General features: G+C 43.9%; 1 long non-coding RNA gene across 1 annotated transcript in view; it reads right to left on the reverse strand.

The window, feature by feature from the left end:
* Window positions 1-23,491, reverse strand: part of LOC146059563 (uncharacterized) — a 389,618-nt gene that overhangs the window by 244,256 nt on the left and 121,871 nt on the right. The window contains exon 5 of the long non-coding RNA XR_014470274.1: window positions 11,870-11,918. This is a non-coding gene — a long non-coding RNA (uncharacterized LOC146059563). The remainder of the gene's footprint in view (window positions 1-11,869; window positions 11,919-23,491) is intronic.

Raw genomic sequence — 23,491 nt, forward strand, 5'->3', positions numbered from 1 at the left:
CATCTGCAAGCGGAGCAATTCTTTTGCTGGGAGACCGAGGTAGAGGGCATTGCAGTAGTCAAGGCGCGATTATACTTTAGTGTTGCCCATGTCTGGCCACTTCTACAGAAGAAGGCTACTTTAAGGGACAGATTTATTAAGCTCGGTGAAGTGATAAAGTGTCTGGTTTTTATCACCGGCCAATCAGCTCCTAACTGTGAAGTTACAGACTTGGTTTGAAAAATAACAGGTAGGAGCTGATTGGAAGGTGATAAAAACCAGACACTTGATCACGTCACCGAGCTTAATAAATCTACCCCTTAGTTCCCAATCCAACCCTGAATATTGCAATGAGCCATACACCAGAGCATACCTCCAACTTTTATAAATGGAATAGCAGGAGAGGCCCTGCTGAATGGGTGGGACCCATTGAGGAAGGGGACAGGGCCAATCGCCATGCTCCCACACTGCGAGACACTGCCAGCGGCGGGAGGGACAGCAGGACAGTCTCCAGTTGTTGGACAGTTGGGAGGTATGCCAAGGAATGAAGAGCAGGTCAGTGCTTTTCCTAGGTAGATTTTAAATAATGTAGCTGTGAATAACTCAAGCTATGCAACATGGAACTAAGTAAAAACCAGAGCCGGACAAGACCCCGGAACGCTAGACCGGACATCAAACTCTGCATTCCGGAGCTTGTAGTGTTGGGGCGTGTCCAGTCCAGGGGGGTGTCTTGTCCGGGGAGATGCCTGTGATAGCTTTCACCAGGGACATGAAGAATGATAGAATACAGCCTTCCCATGTGGTCCGTACTTGCTACATGCCCGGACCACATGGGAGGCTTTATTCTCTGCTTCCTCCTCTCCCTGGTGAGGTCACAGGCAGCCCCCCACCCTCCCCCCGGAAAGGACACTCCCGGACAGAACTCCCCCCCCCCCCCACCCCGGACACTACAAGCTCCGGAATGCAGAGTTTGATGTCCGGTTCTGGGGTCTTATCCGAGTCTGGTTTTTACACATACCCCTATGCTTATACATAGATAGTCCTGCCTCCCATGAAATGCTTACTGGAACCAAACAATGGAACCAAAAAGGTAGCATGGGACCCCCCATACAGTACATACACCATGAATGTCCCTACAGATTACATGTTGATAACATTAATATAATAGTCTGCTGTCGCACTGAGCTGGAGAAGGGAAATTGCCGCAGCAGTCGGAGTCCTAGCAATTATCTAGCACCGCTAAACATCTGTACTGGCAGAACAAAAATAATCAAGGCGATTGTTAGCCTCCTCGTACAGCTTTTCTGCTCGTCAGTAAATATTTGCCTTTGCCTTTTGTGATCAGGTCTGCTGCACGCATTCACAAAGAGGAGATGCTTGTTTCAGTACAGAAAACATCTAATTAAGATTGTTTCCAATTTCTACAACCCCCCTAAGTGCTGATTAAAAAGGCACGCTATAAGGTAGATAAAAGACACCTGCTGGTTGTAAACAGGGAATAACCAATATCCCACTGCTGCAAAATAAGAAACATTGGACCCCCTGCTGGTCAGTAATGAGTAGGAAGCCATCCCCTACAGCCTGGAAGGATGGGCATAGAAGGAGAAGAGGAAGATATCCCATAATGTAATGTAATGACATCACATTCCATTACCATTGGTAACAATGAGTGGCTTTTACATTCAACTGCTGGGTGAGCAGGAAAAGCAGCCTGCCCCATATATCTGCTCTTGTAATACACAAGATTAAGATGATCGAATCCTTAGAGCCAACTATAAATTGTAAGAGCTTCAGACTGATCGCAGCTGGAAAAATATGTGCTACCTACAGCTCAGAGAATGCTGGAAATGTGTCCGAGTTTGGTCATGTGAATACTTGCCCTATGCACACGATTCATTCAGTGCATTCCATCTCGAGAGCGTTGTGCCTCCTGCGTCATTGCAATGGACGGTCGTAATGCCTGGCTACAAACTACAGATGGAGCGGGCTTCATCATTGCAGGGGCTGGCAAAACTATAGCCAATCCCTGCCAGCTCCCGCCAGGGCGCGCGCGCACGAGACGCCTGCACGCCCTGCGGCAACGGAGCTCCCCGCCACCATCAATCACCATTGCCACCCTGACCCCCCCCCCAATCCTGCCCGTCTCCCCACAGCGGAGAAGGGCAGGGTCCCGCTGTCCAGCCGTTGAGGGACTGGGACACGTGTGCGCATGGGACGCACGCGCGGCCCAGTTTAATGGAGTCCCTCCCTTCCGGCGCTTGCCAGAGGGGACATTCTGGCGGGCACCGGGATTGAATGATCTGTATACTCTATCTGCATCCACTATGAACATTCATTGGAATGATACGGAAAGCACAATTCACACCTATACTCTGCAGAGCGAGGAATCTCTGGACAGGAGAGGCGCTCTCCCGGCTCCATATCCTCCAGGGAACAGATTGCACTGCGGCAGCTGTCGCCAGCCAGGAGATTTAAAATCTCCCATTTAAATGAATAGGTGAGCGCTGATTGGTTGAGAGAGAGAGCTCTCTTAGTCAATCAGCGGCCTCTAACTAATTTCAATGAGAGTTTTGAAATTTCCTGCCCACCCGCCGCTACCAAAAGGCTCCTCCCAGTGGTGAGCGGATGCCACACCCACCACTGCTATGCACAGCAGGCGGAGAGCAGGGATGACATTGCTTGAAAAAGTGGCTCAAAATCAGGATGGATGGGACAATATGGAAAACTAACCAAATGTCTAGTAGTATAAAATACCCCATTAATTTACACACATATCGCAATTAGTGGGGACACATATGTATCACATACCATCTGGCCCGTAGGTGTGTACCAGCGGTGCCACCGCTGGCACACACCTATAGTCTGCAGGGATAGGAAACTGAACCAAATGTCTAGTAGTATAGAATACCCCATTAATTCACACACAATTGGTTAATTATTGCAAGTAGTGGGATACATACACATGGACGTACAGTATAAGGCAGACGGAAATAAAGCAATATAAACAAATGGTATTTAAGTCTCACTAACTACTACACAGGGGTGAGTGTGGTGCACAGTGAAGATTGGAGGGAGATGGGTGACACCGGCTGAATGGGTGGGTTGCCAGACGGAGAGTTGATCACCAATTGCTGTTTGGTATGTGTGTTGTCTATGTCATCCTTGACCGTTCTTTAGTGCCGCCGCCATTCATAATCTCAATTAATATAGTCATTTTTGTTAATGAATACATTTCACAGTACATATTTGAAACGCCAGCTCTGTGGACCATGTCTTCATTAATGTTAAAATGTTACAGTATTAAGTCATTTTAAAGTGTTTAGCATAAAAGATACCCAAAGGTGACTTTATCAGGGATTCTGACCATCTGCAAGCAGACTGCATCCCATTTACCAAAAAGGAGAAATGAACAAAGACAGCACAGAAGTCCAAGAGGATGAGCATGTAGAAGTGACTCTGGGCCTGATGTACTAAGCTATGAAAAGTGATAAAGTGGAGAGTGATAAATGGGCAACTGATCAGCTCCTAACCATCATTTTTCAAAACCAGGGGGTATTCAATTACGGGCAGACGTACTAAGCTTGAAAAGTGAGAAACTGGAGAGTGATAAACCACCAGCCAATCAGCTGCTTACTGCCATGCTACAGGTAGTATTTGAAAAATGACAGGTAGGAGCTGATTGGCTGGCTGTTTATCACTCTCCATTTTATCACTTTTCAAGGCTTAGTACATCTCACCCTTAGTCCTGTTTTTTTTCTCGCATAGGGCCAGATGCAAGAAGCTTCAAAAGTGATAAAATGGAGAGTGATAAGCAACCAACCAATCAGCTCCTGCCTGACATTTTTCAAACCCAGTCTGTGACATGGCAGTTAGGAGCTGATTGTTTAGTTGCTTATCACTCTCCATTTTATCACTATCGAATAGGGTGAATCCACATTCATCGCCCCAGTCATAAAACCGGCACTAGTTGAATAAAGGGGCAGATGTATGAAGCAGTGATAAGGGAGAAGTGAAAATTTGCATAATATAAAATCATACAGAGCAGCTGATTGGTTGCCATGGGCCATTTCTCCTCTGGCTCACTTCTCCTCCCTTATCACTGCTTCATACATCTACCCCATAGCCTGTTATATGACAGTTAGGAGCTCATTGGCTGATACTTTATCTCTCCCCAAGGCTTAGTGCAATAACTCAAACTGCAGTATATACAGTACTTACAGTATAACCATAAATCAGACAAAAAACAACTTAAAACCCAATATACTCACTCACCGAACACCGCACTGATGGGTTGCATTAAATTACCTTAATTTTGCAGCCAACTTGCAGTACCAATGCCAATGATGTATGCAGATATGGAATATACTAAACCATCTTTCTGTAGATTGTATATAAGGAATTGGAGTTTGACCTCTTCAGCTAAAGAGCAAGACTTCATGCATCTAAGCAAAATAACCTTTGCCCTCCCGGGGTGTGGGTCAGAGGTGGCATTTTCAGATGTTGGGCTCTCAGGCTCCCGAGGTTAAAGTCAGGCCACCGATTATAAGCCCCGGCTGCCAGGTGGCTGGCTTACTGCAGCACTCCAAACCTGTCACATCACTCTCCCAGTTAAAGTACAACTGTCTGCTGTTTATTGTGGTAACCTCTATTAGTGTCCTTGTGCATCAGTGATAAACATCAGCTGAACCCACATATCCTCCAACCTGACAGTGACACAAAACCGCAATGTCTTCAATCTCAATATTTACAGCATTAAGGCTGTAACCTCCCCCTCCACCTGCCCAATAATAAGAGGAGACTAGCTTGTTTGCAAAGATGGGTGCTGGGGCCTGGGCCAGGGGCTCTAGTAGTCGAGTGGTTCAACCATCTACTAAAACTAATATTATACATACAGAAATGATCTCATACACCTAGGGTGAAATGTAATAGGATATCAGAAAGTGAGAGATTTGGTAAGAAATCTCCAGGTTTTTTTTAAAGCGGCAATCATTTACACTTCAAATTCAAACTGGTTTTGCAGTATAAATGATTGCTGCTTTAAAAAAAACTGGAGATTTCTTACCAAATCTCTCACTTTCTGATTCTCTCATCCTATTACATTTCACCCCATAATCTTTTGCTACCCAACATTTCTTCTTTGACTTTATATAACAAATAACACAGATGTTGGCACTCAAAGGGTTAAACACATAGATAGCCACAGATGAGCCACGGTGGAACTTGGCATGAGAAAAAGCCACGTACACTGCATGGTAACACATTATACACAGATTCAGACTGATTAGCACACAAATGTACAAACGTCGCACATGAATCTGACCAGCGTGATCTTAAGAGTAGTTTTACAGCTCCCGGTTGTTTTATGTGTGCAAATAATACATTTACAGTGAGACATTTCTAAATCATGCGGGATTTGGCGCGTCAAGAGGGGCGGTCTGACATGACTGATGCCGCACTGTATGAGGACACATACATTGACATGATTGGTTATTGCAGTAAGTACAATATAATCCCCTTTCACAAGTCTCTGCGTGTCTGCTATATGTACTTCTCTCTATACTTGCCCTAATATATATGAATGAATGCTTATCCCATACCTGCCCACTCTCTTGGAAAGTCTGGGAGACTCCTGAACTTCCCAGTGACAAGAGAGAGTCCACTAAAATGCGATTCAACCAGAATCACCCCCTAAGTGTGAATCTGCATCATCCCGGTTCCACTCTCCCACAATGCAAAATGCCACTTGGATTTATTAACCCTGCTGTTCTGTTTGGGTCTATTTGACCCGAAACTAAATTTGATTCTATATCAGTTTGTTATTCAGGCCATTATGATTTCCATTTTTTATGACTTCTATTTTTTGTGGACAAAACAGTGGTTATGATCAACATAAAAATAAAAATATGATGGGTGACATTTAATAGGATGCAATTATATCGCATTTCCAAAATCGCACCTTATCACGCTTTTTAAAATCAATTTTTTCTTTGTCTGAATTCACAATTCTCGCCTCATATATTTAAAGGGCAATAAATATGTTTGCTAATCCTATGTAAGATATTATAGCCCAAATTATGCAAAAGCAGTAAATACTAGGGATGACCATCGTTGTCATTGCCATCGATGGTTGCCATCTATGGCAATTCTGCAACTGGCCATCGATAGTGCTAAACTATGCAATGAATGGCCATCGATATTTTTACATATGGTCATCCTTTGTGTTTGATTGTTTGGCCTGTGGGCCAATCAAAACACAGGGGCGGTGCGTCGCGGGTGTCGGGGGCGGAGCTATGCTTCGTGTCCCGGCACTTTAAAAAAAAAAAAAAGCAAAACATTGTTTTGTTTTTCCATCGATGGAGGGAAACCATGTGGCAGACAGTGACACGCATGCGTTTATGTCGCACGCCCAAAAAACGCTGAGTGGTCCCTTGCATCTGACACCTGCCCACCTGGTGTCAGATGCAAGGGACCTATCACTGAGCAAATACCCTGATCAGTGGGAAACTCACCGACGGCGTTCACTCCCGGGCAAGGGCGTAACTACCGTACTGGTAGGTTAATTGTCTCCTGGCAAAAATTAACCCTAGTGTGTAATTGTGTGCGTGTACATGAGGTAGGGACAGGGCCAGCTCTACCATTAGGCAGCTTTAGGCAGCTGCCGAGGGCGCCAGGATCTTGGGGGGCGCCACAGAGTCTGCCTATCACAAAAGTACAGATGTCTACGAGGAAGACATCTTTGTTGTACTTACTGCAGGTGGTGACTGAGGAATGTCTAAGATGCCACCTCAACACCTTCACTTAAGGGGCTGGAAAGTGGGTATTGGTGGCAGTGTGGGGTTGCCTGGGTGGGGGAGGCAGTAGACTGAAGTATTGCCTAAGGTGCCAAGAAACCTTACACTGGCCCTGGGTAGGGAATATAGATTGTAAGCTCAACTGGGGCGGTGAATGTTGAATATATTCTATGTAAAGCACTGCGGAATATGTGTGCGCTATCTAAGAAACTGGTAATAACAATAAAAAGCAAAAGGAAGATTGGAACATGAAAAAGTAATTGCTCATACTGGTTACCTGACACTAGTTATTTCTTTGCTTCGCACGCTTATTTGACTGATAAATGACATTGTTGAATGCCGACAAATGATGGATCCTTTTCCCCAAAGTAAGCAGATTTACCTGGCATTTATTTATAACTTTATTAACAGGGCTGCCCATTTATAAACCATCTCACATTCAATTATGCCATTTTCAAGGCAGATGCTCAAAGTGTACATAATAATCAAGTTGTGCGCTAACCAGTGGATGTACAGTATATATTATATATGAGTATTGTCATTGTAAGGGAAAAGCTCTTTCTCTTTGATGTCATTTTGGGCCTATAGTAATGAAAGGCGCGGGGGGGGGGGGGGGTAGGGCGGGGCGGATTTGGTGAGGAACGAAACAAAAGTATAGTACTAGGTCACCATTGGGATGTTGGCATGTAGTTCACCAGTGGGGTGTTGGCATGTATGTATAGTACTAGGTCACTAGTGGGGTGTTGGCATGTATGTATAGTACTAGGTCACTAGTGTGGTGTTGGCATGTATGTATAGTAATAGGTCACTAGTGGGGTGTTGGCATGTATATATAATACTAGGTCACTAGTGGGGTGTTGGCATGTATGTATAGTACTAGGTCACCAGTGGGGTGTTGGCATGTATGTATAGTACTAGGTCGCCAGGGGGGTGTTGGCATGTATGTATAGTACTAGGTCACTAGTGGGATGTTGGCATGTATGTATAGCACTAGGTTGCCAGTGGGATGCTGGCATGTATGTATAGTACTAGGTCACTTGTGGGATGTTGGCATGCATGTATAGTACTAGGTCACCAGTGGGGTGTTGGCATGTATGTATAGTACTAGGTCGCCAGTGGGGTGTTGGCATGTATGTATAGTACTAGGTCGCCAGTGTGGTGTTGGCATGTATGTATAGTACTAGGTCACTAGTGTGGTGTTGGCATGTATGTATAGTACTAGGTCGCCAGTGGGGTGTTGGCATGTATGTATAGTACTAGGTCACTAGTGGGGTGTTGGCATGTATGTATAGCACTAGGTCACTAGTGGGGTGTTGGCATGTATGTATAGTACTAGGTCGCCAGTGGGATGTTGGCATGTATATATAGTACTAGGTCACTAGTGGGGTGTTGGCATGTATGTATAGTACTAGGTCACTAGTGGGGTGTTGGCATGTATGTATAGTACTAGGTCGCCAGTGGGGTGTTGGCATGTATGTATAGTACTAGGTCACTAGTGGGGTGTTGGCATGTATGTATAGTACTAGGTCACCAGTGGGATGTTGGCATGTATATATAGTACTAGGTCACTAGTGGGGTGTTGGCATGTATGTATAGTACTAGGTCACCAGTGGGATGTTGGCATGTATATATAGTACTAGGTCACTAGTGGGGTGCTGGCATGTATGTATAGTACTAGGTCACCAGTGGGATGTTGGCATGTATATATAGTACTAGGTCACTAGTGGGGTGTTGGCATGTATGTATAGTACTAGGTCGCCAGTGGGATGTTGGCATGTATATATAGTACTAGGTCACTAGTGGGGTGTTGGCATGTATGTATAGTACTAGGTCACTAGTGGGGTGTTGGCATGTATAGTACTAGGTCACTAGTTGGGTGTTGGCATGTATGTATAGTACTAGGTCACCAGTGGGTTGTTGGCCTGTATGTATAGTACTAGGTCACTAGTGGGGTGTTGGCATGTATGTATAGTACTAGGTCACAAGTGGGGTGTTGGCATGTATATATAGTACTAGGTCACCATTGGGATGTTGGCATGTATGTATAGTACTAGGTCACTAGTGGGGTGTTGGCATGTATGTATAGTACTAGGTCACTAGTGGGGCGTTGGCATGTATGTATAGTACTAGGTCACTAGTGGGGTGTTGGCATGTATGTATAGTACTAGGTCACCAGTGGGGTGTTGGCATGTATATATAGTACTAGGTCACCAGTGGGGTGTTGGCATGTATGTATAGTACTAGGTCACCATTGGGATGTTGGCATGTATGTATAGTACTAGGTCAAAAGTGGGGTGTTGGCAGGTATGTATAGTACTAGGTCACTAGTGGGGTTTTGGGATGTATGTATAGTACTAGGTCGCCAGTGGGATGCTGGCATGTATGTATCTTACTAGGTCACCATTTGGATGTTGGCATGTATGTATAGTACTAGGTCACCAGTGGGGTGTTGGCATGTATGTATAGTACTAGGTCACTAGTGGGGTGTTGGCATGTATGTATAGTACTAGGTCACTAGTGGGGTGTTGGCATTTATGTATAGTACTAGGTCACCAGTGGGGTGTTGGCATGTATGTATAGTACTAGGTCGCCAGTGGGATGTTGGCATGTATATATAGTACTAGGTCACTAGTGGGGTGTTGGCATGTATGTATAGTACTAGGTCACTAGTGGGGTGTTGGCATGTATGTATAGTACTAGGTCGCCAGTGGGGTGTTGGCATGTATGTATAGTACTAGGTCACTAGTGGGGTGTTGGCATGTATATATAGTACTAGGTCACAAGTGGGGTGTTGGCATGTATATATAGTACTAGGTCACAAGTGGGGTGTTGGCATGTATGTATAGTACTAGGTCGCCAGTGGGGTGTTGGCATGTATGTATAGTACTAGGTCACCAGTGGGAGGTTGGCATGTGTGTATAGTACTAGGTCACTAGTGGGATGTTGGCATGTATGTATAGTACTAGGTCACTAGTGGGATGTTGACATGTATGTATAGCACTAGGTCACCAGTGGGATGTTGGCATGTATGTATAGTACTAGGTCACTAGTGGGGTGTTGGCATGTATGTATAGTACTAGGTCACTAGTGGGGTGTTGGCATGTATGTATAGTACTAGGTCACTAGTGGGGTGTTGGCATGTATGTATAGTACTAGGTCACCAGTGGGGTGTTGGCATGTATATATAGTACTAGGTCACCAGTGGGGTGTTGGCATGTATGTATAGTACTAGGTCACCATTGGGATGTTGGCATGTATGTATAGTACTAGGTCAAAAGTGGGGTGTTGGCAGGTATGTATAGTACTAGGTCACTAGTGGGGTTTTGGGATGTATGTATAGTACTAGGTCGCCAGTGGGATGCTGGCATGTATGTATCTTACTAGGTCACCATTTGGATGTTGGCATGTATGTATAGTACTAGGTCACCAGTGGGGTGTTGGCATGTATGTATAGTACTAGGTCACTAGTGGCGTGTTGGCATGTATGTATAGTACTAGGTCACTAGTGGGGTGTTGGCATTTATGTATAGTACTAGGTCACCAGTGGGGTGTTGGCATGTATGTATAGTACTAGGTCGCCAGTGGGATGTTGGCATGTATATATAGTACTAGGTCACTAGTGGGGTGTTGGCATGTATGTATAGTACTAGGTCACTAGTGGGGTGTTGGCATGTATGTATAGTACTAGGTCGCCAGTGGGGTGTTGGCATGTATGTATAGTACTAGGTCACTAGTGGGGTGTTGGCATGTATGTATAGTACTAGGTCACCATTGGGATGTTGGCATGTATGTATAGTACTAGGTCAAAAGTGGGGTGTTGGCAGGTATGTATAGTACTAGGTCACTAGTGGGGTTTTGGGATGTATGTATAGTACTAGGTCGCCAGTGGGATGCTGGCATGTATGTATCTTACTAGGTCACCATTTGGATGTTGGCATGTATGTATAGTACTAGGTCACCAGTGGGGTGTTGGCATGTATGTATAGTACTAGGTCACCAGTGGGGTGTTGGCATGTATGTATAGTACTAGGTCACCAGTGGGATGCTGGCATGTATTTATAGTACTAGGTCACCAGTGGGATGCTGGCATGTATGTATAGTACTAGGTCACCAGTGGGGTGTTGACATGTATGTATAGTACTAGGTCGCCAGTGGGATGTTGGCATGTAGTTCACTAGTGGGATGTTCGCATGTATGTATAGTACTAGGTCACTAGTGGGGTGTTGGCATGTATGTATAGTACTAGGTCACTAGTGGGGTGTTGGCATGTATGTATAGTACTAGGTCGCCAGTGGGGTGTTGGCATGTATGTATAGTATTAGGTCGCCAGTGGGATGTTGGCATGTATGCATAGTACTAGGTCGCCAGTTGGATGCTGGCATGTATGTATAGTACTAGGTCACTAGTGGGATGTTGGCATGTATGTATAGTACTAGGTCACCAGTGGGGTGTTGGCATGCATGTATAAAAGTAACATGCCAGTGGTATGCTGGCAGGTATTTTCAGTAGTAACACGCCAGTGGGTTTTTGGCAGGTATGTTCAGTAGTAACACGCCAGTGGGTTGTTGGCAGGTATGTAAAGTAGTAACACGCCAGTGTGATGTGGCAGGTATGTAAAGTAGTAACACGCCAGTGTGATGTGGCAGGTATGTAAAGTAGTAACACGCCTGTGTGATGTGGCAGGTATGTAAAGTAGTAACACGCCAGTGTGATGTGGCAGGTATGTAAAGTAGTAACACGCATGTGTGATGTGGCAGGTATGTAAAGTAGTAAGACGCCAGTGTGATATCGCAGGTATGTAAAGTAGTAACACGCCAGTGTGACGTGGCAGGTATGTATAGTACTATCCATGTGAGTAACATTTTTATCGGTATGTAAAGAATCATGTGGTGTTAGTAACAAAATAGCTGACGGATAATCTACCTATGAGAATAATGCCAGCTGTGTTCTCACCCTCTGTGCTGTCTGTCACCCATGTTCCATCCTCTTATTTGTTTATATACAGTAGAGATGAATTATTCCATAGTGACATAATATAACATGTAAAAGTAGAATTACGAAGCAATTAAAATCACTACATTTGGGTAATTCCTACTTACTCCGTGCTGCGCTTCTGTGGCCAAAGAACATCAATTAATCCTTGGAGATCTGAATAAATGAAAATAACAAAACATCAATAGACTGAAGTACACATGATATAAACTGTATGTAAGTATGAATCTCATCAATATGTGGTATTTTGGGACGGTGTCTCTAATGTAGTGGTTACCATCACAGTGAACAGTGCCATGATTTGGTGGGAATAATGCAGAAACGATTGCACTTGCCCAGACAAGCATTATAAGGGCCATCTTAACAGCATTGTAGGCCCTGGGCAAAGCAATGTGCTGGTCCCCTTATATACCCATTCACAGTAATAATTGAAAAAAAAATCCAAATTATCCTGCAATGTCTCTGCACAGTATCTATACAGTGAATGGCTGTCAGCACTTTGATTGGTGCATAGCTCCAGCCATCCACCAATCACCATTCTGACCACCATTCACTGTCTAGATCAGGGCTGGGCAACACCGGCCCTCCAGATGTTAATGAACTACACATCCCAGGATGCTTTGCATTAGTTTTGCTATGTGGCCATGCTGAAACTGATGCAAGGCATGCTGGGATGTGTAGTTCATAAACATCTGGAGGGCCAGTGTTGCCCAGCCCTGGTCTAGATGGAGGCTGGTAGGCATGTAAAGAATGCTACCAACAGCTTTAATTCTATGTGACTGTGTGGCCTGGCAGCATTCATTTCCTTCCTCCCAAGAAGCCCTGATGACACCAGTCTGAGGTTCCTTGACTCCGCCCGCCCTTGCTCAAAGCCCTATAAAATCTTGGGTCCTGCCTACTAAGGCTATACATTAAGATGGTCCTGCCTCTGTTTCAGACCCAAAGTTACACAAATCATAAATTCAATCCATGTATAATAATCAATATTATATAACCCAATGTCCAAAAACTATTTTTTGAACGGTATTTCCCCAAATAATAATTCCATAGAAAAAAAATATTATACCATAGTTTCATAGTACAATTTTGCAGTTGCAGCTTATTATATAACCTGAAATATAGTATAAACAGAGGTCACATTCCCTCCGAACTGGTAGAGGGTAAAAAAAACCTGTGCAACAAACCATATAACAGGGGTATCTTAAGGTGGCTATATACTGCTGCAACTTCTCCGAGGGGGATAAGCCACATGTGAACCTCCTTGAACCACTTGCCATCTTCCTGGACAGCAGGATCGTATGCGATACACCATATGCAGGATTCAGCAAATCTTTAACCACTGCAGTGGTATGCCCAGAAATTTCAAGAATAACAGAAAACAGTATGTAGGTGAGCGCCAGTGGTGCCTCCCGCACTGGTGTGCGCCTACTTACTGTTCACCTCCCCTTTCACCTGTCTCGTCCTGGCCCCTCCAGGCACTCCCAGCCTCTGCTCATCCCTCTCTGCCACCGCCACCGTCAATCATCACTCCCTTCTGCCGCCGCCGCTGAGCAGCACTCCCACGGAGGCTCGGGGCCTCTCGGGAGGAGGTAGTGGCTGCAGGAGGTAGTGGCTGCAGCTTGAGTGTCTGATTTTCCTTGGGACAGCACAAAACTGTCCTGTTAGCTTTGTCCTACCCCAGGAAAACCCACCGCCCAAGGGGTTAATGCAGCCCTTACGATCTATGGCTCTGATCAGATGTGCACAGGATCAAGCACCGGAAATGGAGATACGGTAAAACACATACAATTTGACACTTTCCACCCGGTTTTTCAGGTGATCCATCGAAATGCGGTTCTATATGGGGACCTTTGGTAATATGTTAATAAAGATACTTGAACTTAATTTAAACTATGCCAGTGGTGCCTCAACCTGCTTGGAATCATAGTAAATAGGGGAATTGAAAGATCCCATCCAGCTTTTCAGAGATTATTTACACTGCTCTTTTTCTATCACCACCTGTGTTAGGCGAAAGCCTGCAATAGGGGCGCACTCGGCAGTGACCCCCGCAACAGCAAACCCTCGAAGGAAGCTTTTGTTTGGCAATTTTTTTAAGACCCTCAAGCTCGTTATGAATAGAAACTGATGGCAGACATAAAACAGCCATCCTACGGTTATTATTTTTTTGTTCCTTGAGTTCTGTACAATACTAAAGCGATTTTTATACTGAATATTACGTTTACCTTCTCCTTTACCTTCTTCTACTTTTTTTTTATAATTCCTTAATTCTATTGTTTACGGGAACATTTGGCAAAGTGATGACATGTCCACTGGTTTAGAAACAAGGCCCAGAAGGCGAAAAGTCCACGAATCCAAAAATCCCAGCGTGCGGCAATTCCCTAAGTGTTCTGGAGTAGACTGTAATCTCGTATACACTTTATGTATTTACTTTACACTGTCATGTCATTATGGTAACCATATGTTGTACGCGTATTCTTTCAATATTTTTCTAACCTCTGCCATCGTAAAATGGTTAGATTTACCAGCTCAAATGTCAATCGCAGCTGTTTGTATCCTTTGAAAAGCAATCATTCTCTGCGCGCAAAGAACAGTCGGCCTGGTTCCATTAAACAGCTCCGAAGATGTAAAGCATTGAATGGGCCTATTTATGACTGTTATCATCCTCAAACCATCATTCAGTCCAAAAGGTGAACGCAGGATATAATCGGGAATATCTACTCCGCTAAGATATTCCGCTATAATCGGGAATATCTACCTCCGCTAAGTAATGCTTTATACTACAGAACCTATATGTTTTCTAAATAACGCAGCAGGCGAGCTTTTTGAAGGGGCCGTCTCTGCAGCACCGGTTCCCCGATGCCAGCGACTTCTGCCTAAGGTCTCATGCGCAGCGGAGGAGAGGGAGCCATCTGGAGATTGAGCTCCACCAGAGCCACCCTCCCTATACCTCTGCCTTTCCTGCCGGTGACTGGCAGGTAGTGGCTTAATAATAGCCCTCGCAGACCCTGCGGGGGTCTTGGAGGTGCCAAGTGGCTTGTTGCTGTGTAGAAGCCGGCACTGCAATGGCAGTCTCTCGGGACAGACCCTTGGAGTGACTGAAATGGGGGCAGGGATGTTTAGCCACGTCCAGACAAGTGTAGCCACACCCCTTTTTAATCTCACAACGCACAGGGTGTCAAAGTTGGAGGTGATGCCACTGCACATTAGTAAAGAAGGCAGTGTTTCAAACATAATGATATGTATAAATTCCTAAACTCACATTTTTAGATCCTATTAAATCCTAAAACATGGATTAAAAATAATAATTTTAGTTTTTTTAGATCCTAGAAATCCAGGGCCTAGTAATTACTGTACATTTATTATTACGCTGGTAGAAATGACTTTTCCATTAGTATATGCCAAGGCACAACATCCCACATATCGGAAGATTCAGAGACGCACTGTAAGAAGATATTTAATGCCTGTGCCAAGGAGGAAGTTAGACTCCACCCAGTGGCGGAACTTGTGGGTGGTGGGCCCATGAACAAAAATTTAATTTGGACCCCCTCATCCACCACAAGCCAAATTCAAAATATGCAACAGGGCAGTGGGTGACAGGGATAGATAGGGTGACAGGGAGAGGCAGGGAAATGCAGCGTGTAATAGGAAAAAGAGTGGGTGACAGGAAGAGGGTGACAGGGGCAGCAGTAGACCCCTAAGTCCTCAGCCAGGCAAGCACTGTAACTGTTTAAAATAATTTGCAGCTAAAACGAGAGCTTTCCCAAAAAGGTTCTCCTTTAAATGAATGTAATTTTTTTCCATTTCCATTTAATAGACTTCATAAAGCAAAGTTCCTTACAGAGGATGACTAGCTAAAATCATTTTGCTGCTTGACAAATTGTGCACCACCCAGCTGTTCAGCGAGGTACACTCATCTGGAGAAGTCCATGCTAATTACTGCAGCAAAAATGCGGCCAAAGGCAAATAAGCCCCTTCAGGAGTTAGGAGTCTGCATACTAAAGTTGAGATGTACTAATCCTTAAAAAGAGTGATAAACCACCAATAATTCAGCTCCTATCATTATTAAAACATAGCCTGTAACTGTTTGTAGCTGATTGCTTGCTACTATGTCACTGTCTACTATATCACTTTTCAAAGTACATTTGGCCAAGTGCCATGGAACGCGATAAAGTGGATGGAGCTAAGGTGCCAGCCAATCAGCTCCTAACTTCCATGTTACAGACTGAGTTTGAAAAAAGACACCTGTCCATTCCTTCTTTGATGAGAATGGCCCTCCAAAAATGGCCACTGCCTTGGTGGAGACAGATACTAGAGGTCCTACTGGGCATCTAACATCTGACAGGAGTGCAAAGTGCATATTTCTACAAGTAAGAGATGGATTCTGGGTGAGCTAGTGAGCTGTGACCCTGGGCAACAAGAAATAAAACTCTGGCAACCAGCAAGAAACCACTGGCAATGAGCATGTAAACCCTGGCCAGGAGCATGTAGGTATAAAATGACTATTAATGCATAAGGGGGCCCCAGAAACTATTTTTTGTATGATCCTAGAATAAGCAAGTGGCTTTGCTGTTCATTTGACTTTAAAACAGATCATCTGTTCCGCAATATTAAGGGTTAAGAGTTTCTAAAAACACATTAATAGAAAGGTTTCTGGCTGACGGCCAAGTTCTCTGGCTGTGGGGTACGGAAGTTTAAACTTAATCGGTCAGCTGGATTCCCCCCTGTCAAATATGTTAAAAAGTATTTATGCCTTGCAAAATATAGTAATGACTAATGATAATAATGAGTAAATTTAGTTATCATCAACAGATAACTATGAATTAAAGAAAACCAGTTGTATTTGTAATTAATCTTCCAATAAGGCAAAGATTGCACACTGGTTTGATATTCCAATGGAGCATTAATATTAAAAATATAGGGCAGGAAGTAATGACCTCCAAGTTCAGTGCGCGGGAATACAAGATGAACTTGGACATTTTTTAAAGCAGCAAAGTCAAAACCATGTCATGTAAATGATTATCCCTTTAAAATGTATGGAAATTAACATATACTGTACAATTATACAAACATGACCACAAAATAATTATACAGTAGCTGAGTAGCTTTTCCATGTTTATCATTCTATATTACATCACTTTCATGAATTAGCCCCCCAAATATCTACCATCATATTATCGTTATACAGTTCTTGGTAGGGGCAATAACACCAATATATCTTGATGGAAGTGCTTGCCTTGCTCCTACGAGTACGCTTCCCAGTTCTCTTTGAATTTCTTAAGGGACTTCTTGAGGGACATCCTGCACACAGTTTTCAGCCTTGAGATTGCCCAGGAAGCCCTGAACCACTGCATCAAAGCTCAGGGCTGGATTGAGGGAGGGGCAAATGGGGCAGCTGTCCCAGGGCTCCCACAGATTATGGGCCCCCACATAGTGTTGTGCCAATGTTCTTCGGTGGCTCATCTATTCATTAACAACAGCAGCCACCAAGGATCGCCTCTGTGTGCGGAGACGCAGGCGCGAGTTGTGCAGGATTTTTCTTCACCACGCTCAAGACAATAACTTTGAGCAGCCAGGGTCTGCTGCTCCTGCACTAGTGATGATGACATGTCCAGGTCAGTGTGTGTGTGTGTGTGTGTGTGCCTGAGAGTGTGCATGTGTGTCACACAGGGAGGGGGGTGCAGGTGTGTTTTGCAGCAATTTTACTTATGGAGGCCCCCACAACGTCATTGCACCTGGGCCCCCACCAACCATGATCCAACCCTGATAAAGTTAGTCCATGCTGCTTCCTCCTTCTTGGGAATTACTTGCACTGCAGGATATTCCTAATCTGTGGTCCCACAAAAACACCAGCTTTGACGTTTGCCTCAAACAGTTTAGGGATTAAGTCTTGAAGGTACTTGAAGGCTGCCGAATCCTTAGCTAGAACTCTAACAAATCATTTCATAAGGCTCAACTTGGTCTGTAATGGAGGCATCAGCACACCGGTGTCTCCTACTTCAAGTTATTTATCCCCATGCAGAACTCTACCCTCTGTGGCCAGTATCTTCTGTTGTAGTGCGCCTTGGTGTCCCTACTGTCTCAAAGGCAAAGAAAGCTGGGAAACTTGGTAAAACAGCCTTGGAGACCCATCAGGAATCCCACTATACTCATCGTATATCTAGAAAGAACTTGATGCTCTTGTAATCCTCTTTAGAGTGTGCCAAGTACTTCCTGGAGCCCCTACGTCAAGCACGCTGAAGTATCATAAATGTCATGGAAAATAAGAACATTTCAAAATATCTTTGTACATGTAACAAATATATTGTTTGTCAGGAATAATTGCCATTTTCTATACTCTTAGAGCCTTAGCAATTAGGGAAAATGTAACAAAGACAAAAAATAAAAACATTTGTTATAAAGTGCTAAAAAACCATTATCCGGTATTACTGGCCTTATTGATGTTGGGACATCCACAAAGCCCAAAACAGTTTAAATCGAAAAATCTCTGGTATGGTCAGGAACAGGAGAACCTTATACATTGGGGCAGCACGGGTGGTGTAATAATTAGCATTACTGCCTCACAGCTCTGAGGTCAAGGGTTCATTTCCTACTATAGCCCTAACTGTGTGGAGTTTGTATCTTCTCCCCGTACTTGCGTGGTATTCCGCCGGGTACTATGGTTTCCTCCCACAATCCAAAAATATACTGGTAGGCTAATTGGCTCCCAACAAATTAACCCTAGAATGTCTGTGTGTGTGCGTATATGTGGTAGGTAATATAGATTGTAAGCTCCACGGGGCAGGGACTGATGTGAATGTTCAAATATTCTCTGTACAGCGCTGTGGAATATGTGTGCGCTATATAAGAAACTGTTAATAAATAATAAAAAAATAGATATTAAGTGATCCAGAGGAAGAGTATGTAAACTTCATTGGTTCAAAATGGGAGTTAGATACGGTAATGATGCTTATCTAAAGATTGCAATTATAATTAAAGAATATTGTATCATTATAGTTATGTTTTGTGGAGCCAGAAATTTTCATGCAACTAAGCTTACGTATGTTTATCTGTCCATTACGGAGGCTGATTCTGGTCACACCTCCATTGTGCCGTGTGGTGAGGTCAATGGCTGGGGAGTCATTGGTTAGTATCAGAGCCAGGTTTACACACACATTGGCCTTTATTCAGATCTGATCACAGTACAAATTTGTTTGGAAAATGGGCAAAACCATGCGCACTGCAGGTGGGGCAGATTTAAGATGTGCAGAGAGATTTAGATTTGTGTGTTATTTTGTTTCTGTGCAGGGTAAGTACTGGCTGTATTATTTTTACACTGCAATTTAGATTTCAGTTTCAACACACCCCACCCAAATTTAACTCTCTCTGCACATGTTACATCTGCCTCACCTGCAGTGCACATGGTTTTGCCCATTTTCCAAACAAATTTATACTGCAATCAGATCTGAATAAGGGCCATTGTCCCTTTCTATATGATATAATACAGTGCAAAACCCACAAGACATGATAGATCTGACCAGTGACCAGATTGAAGGCCTGCTGCCCTTCCATTCAACTCTGACATAAAAGGTTCAGAAGCCAATTCATCTTCCGACCAGGCCGAGAGTTTAACAAAGCCCTTAATATTTATGTTTGAGTTGAACTTTCTCTTATGTGTCAGAATTATGTGGTCATGAACTGCCGGGATGGATACTATGGATGTATACAGCAATCAGAGGGTGGTTTATACTGACGGAGGCAGCGCCGTTTATCTGGGGGGATGCCAAATGTGAATAAGAAAATAAACGGTAATCTGTTTCATAGATCTAATGTTAAACAGAATTACATTTGTATTTGAATTCTATCTTGGTTTTAAAAATGTTCTTATCAGTTTTTATTGAGTGCATTTATTTATTATCGTTTATTTATATAGCGCACACATATTCCGCAGCGCTTTACACAGAATATTTGAACATTCACATCAGTCTCTACCTACCAGTATATTTTTGGATTGTGGGAGGAAACAGGAGCACCCGGAGGAAACCCACGCAAGCACGGAGAGAATATACAAAATCCTTATTCTGGTTGGTGCAGTGCAAGGTCCGTACGGTCCGTTTCACCGTACGTTTCCCATACGCGGACGGTGAGCGTAAGTCCACGAACGGGCACAAACACCGACAATGGGGAGTGGCGTACACTTGAGCGTACACTTGAGCGTACGCCACCGTACACGGACGGGTCTCCTCTTAGACACCGTTAACTGGCGTACAACAGAGCGTACGCCACCGTATACGGACGGGTCTCGTCCGTTTTCACACCGACATCTTCCGTGCATGGACGGGTCTCGCCTTTTTTCAATGGAAAACTCAGCATGTGTCACCGATCGTGAGAGAGGAGTGTACGTCCGTGCAGGGTGGCATTCCCTTCACATATATGGCACTGCAAATCTTCCCTTTCATCTATAATTAAGACATTTAATTAATTATTCTAATTGTTATTCAATAATTGTTTTCTAATAACTCAATTGTCTACCTTAATAAACACCCTAATAAAACAACATTTTAACCCTCATTACATGTATATTTATTATGTTCTAATGTTGCATTTTAATCACTATCTATGTGTCCCCACATTGGTTTTACTTTTAAATAAAGTTATGTTGGTGTTACAGTGAAAAAGTTGACACGTGTCGACTTCTGTGAATTGAGTGTCCTGCTTTTTAAAGTATACAAAAACACTTACTGAATGGGTGTAGATGGTTATAAAATAACTACCTTGACATATATAAGCAGGTCTTAGAATGAATCTTACCTAAAATTAAACCAACCTTTACATGTAGAGAAGTATAGAAAGATAAGCTTCCAATGTGTTTGAGGGCTGTGTGTGGCTTGCAGGTAGTGAAATCATGGTTTTCACTTAATAGCCTGCAGCATTGGTTATTACATTCAGGTGTAGTAATCAGCGTTAATTAGCAGACCCAGGCGTCCGCTCTCATACGGTATCTCTAGGGGTGGTCTGGAGCTATCTTTGGCGTCCGCCTGTTTTTGGCCCAAAATGCACGGTGCGTTCGCCGATCGAGCGATTGTGGCACCGTACTTTTTTTGTGCACACCCCCGTGTACGCCCATGTTTACTCCCAGTTTTCCTTATTACTCCGGCCGCTCCCATAAAAACGCCCCCATGCCGCCCACAATGACCGTACTCTTGCGGACAGGTTTTTTCGTACGGAGAGACCCATCCGTGAGCGGTGTGAGGTCGCCGCACATGCGCATAGCGCAGATGAAAAAAAAAACCCGATCCGCCCGTATACGGTCCCACCGTACCAAGCAGAATAAGGCCCTTACAGTAGTAACATGGTGGGAATCGAACCCATGACCTCAGTGCTGTGAAGGAGTAATGATAACCATTACACCACCCTTGCGCTCCCTTATATGTAATGACTAATTTTGCTCAGTATCCAATTCATCAACCAAAATGTTTTAGGGTTGGGCAAGAAACTGAACCCATCCAAATGTGTGAAAAACATACCAAATCCATCCATAAATGACCTTGGTGGCAAGAAAACCTACCCGCTCTTTTAAATCTCACATTCAGGGGCAGATTTATTAAGCTTGGAGAAGAGATAAACTGGAGATAAAGCAGAGAAAAGGTAAAAGGAGATAAAGCACCAGCCAATCAACTCCCAACTGTCTTTTCCAAACACAGCTGATTGGCTGGTGCTTTAGCTCCTTTTACCTTTTCTCCGCTTTATCTCCAGTTTATCTCTTCTCCAAGATTAATAAATCTGCCCCTCAGTACCTTTTCACAGTCCTACCTTTTACATTGCCTGGTAGTAGGTACCCGAGTTCCTCCGGGTTTCAAACCTGCTTGCTACTCGAAATGGTTTCCCAAGTCACTAGGCATGGGATGTTTTTAAATGTAAAATGGTATAATTGTATATTTAGCCCTGGAAGTAAAACACTGATTTACAGTAGATCATTTTGAATCAATCTGAAATCGATAAAAATCGCTGACACTGAGTTATAGTTTAGCGAATCCTAACTCTACTATAACTGAATCTGACCCATAGAGAAATAGACAGTGTGTAAATGCATCTGTTCACTAAGGTAGGAGTGGCTTTACGACATGGTCTACCTCATCACAGCGCATCACTACCAACGATTTAGGGAGACATTATTTTATGTTAGTGCAATATTTCTGACCCTGCTGCAATGTCCGGGAAGAGTAGAGGATTGCTGTTTGGGGTCTATGTACAATACTAAGCCTTGGAGAGAGATGAAGTACCATGCCATAAAAGATCCTAGCTGCCCTGCTACAATTGAAAAATGGCAGTTAGGAACTGGTTGCCTGGTACTTTATCTGTACACTATGGGGGGTATTTAATCTGGGATTCTGATTCTTTTCATTGCGCACAACTGGAACTCAACAGTCTGAATTCAATGTTCCGACTGTCGAGTGTCGGAAAGTCCAAGGTTTGACGAAAAGCGTTGGCAGATTGTCGAAAAACAACCATGAATTCAGCAATCCGCGGCTGTTTCCGACAAAACCGATCCGACTTGTTTTAAAGTGGGATCTCTTTTGTCGGAAACTGACTTCACTGCTGTCGTAAACGGCAGCATTGAATAGGTGATGACGGCTATTTCCCCTGTTGGAAATAGTGCCTGACGTTGAATACCGCCCTTTATCTTTCTCCGGGTCTTTGTACAAAGTTCGCTATGACTGTATAGAGGGGGGCGTGGGCAAAAAAAGTGGTATAGAAGGGTAAAATACTTAAAAATCAGGCTATTCATGGATGCAGCAAAACGATAGACAGCAGATGTAAATATATGCAACTCATTTATGTTCATATTAGCACATCTTATAAGTGCATCAAGGTAATTAAAAAAAAATCAGTACCTGTCACCAAGAACCAGAGGAGGGATCAATACCTATTTGAAATACTGTAAAATGTTTACGTTCAATATGCTGGAAATCTTTACACATTCCTGTCAGAAATGTAAAGACTGTATAATTCTCACTCCTGCCGTCCGCCTGGCCTTTCTCAGCTTGTCACCACGCTGACATCCTGCAAAATGAAGGCCCGGATCCACCAAGGTCCATTAAATCAAATAAAACAGCCCAGTGTTACATAAAACAGGAACAGACACCGTGTGGCCCCTAGGCCATGGCTGTGTTCACATTTATAATTGTAAGAGAAATCAATGTCTATAACAGAACCCATATGCAGAAAGAGAATAATATGTAACCCAACAAAAATCTGCTTTCGCTCACGGCCGCTCTGCAGCTTCTCTTTCAGGGTAACCCATTCACCAACACATGAGAACAGCCCCTCTGCATATTATTTAATAAAGGAACGGATGGTAGGACTTGTGAGGGAATTCTGTTTCCGTTTTATTTATTTACACTGGATAAAAGCCACCCGCTACAATAACTGTATAAAATGTACTAAACGCAACGTACACATGCCCGTCATTGGGACTGTTTGAGCTTTAGACTGAGGCCCTCTAGTTGGAAGGGTGGGATTGGACTTGTACAACAGCTTTAAGTAAATAGGGCCTAATTCAGACCTGATCACAGCCTAGCGAACAGGTAAATGCCGCCTGCTGCCCGGCCGGACGCCCATAAAATGCTGGATGTTCCCCTGCAGACGCCCCCCCCCCCTGCCTGCCCCCATTTCGCCCCTCCTGGAGCGAATGTGGAACTCGACAAAGCCATTCGCTGGTTTTCATATGCGCATATATCGGGGAGGGAGCT

The sequence above is a fragment of the Crinia signifera genome, chromosome 2 (assembly GCF_055691185.1).
Source record: "Crinia signifera chromosome 2, ASM5569118v1, whole genome shotgun sequence".
Classification (NCBI taxonomy): Eukaryota; Metazoa; Chordata; class Amphibia; order Anura; family Myobatrachidae; genus Crinia; species Crinia signifera.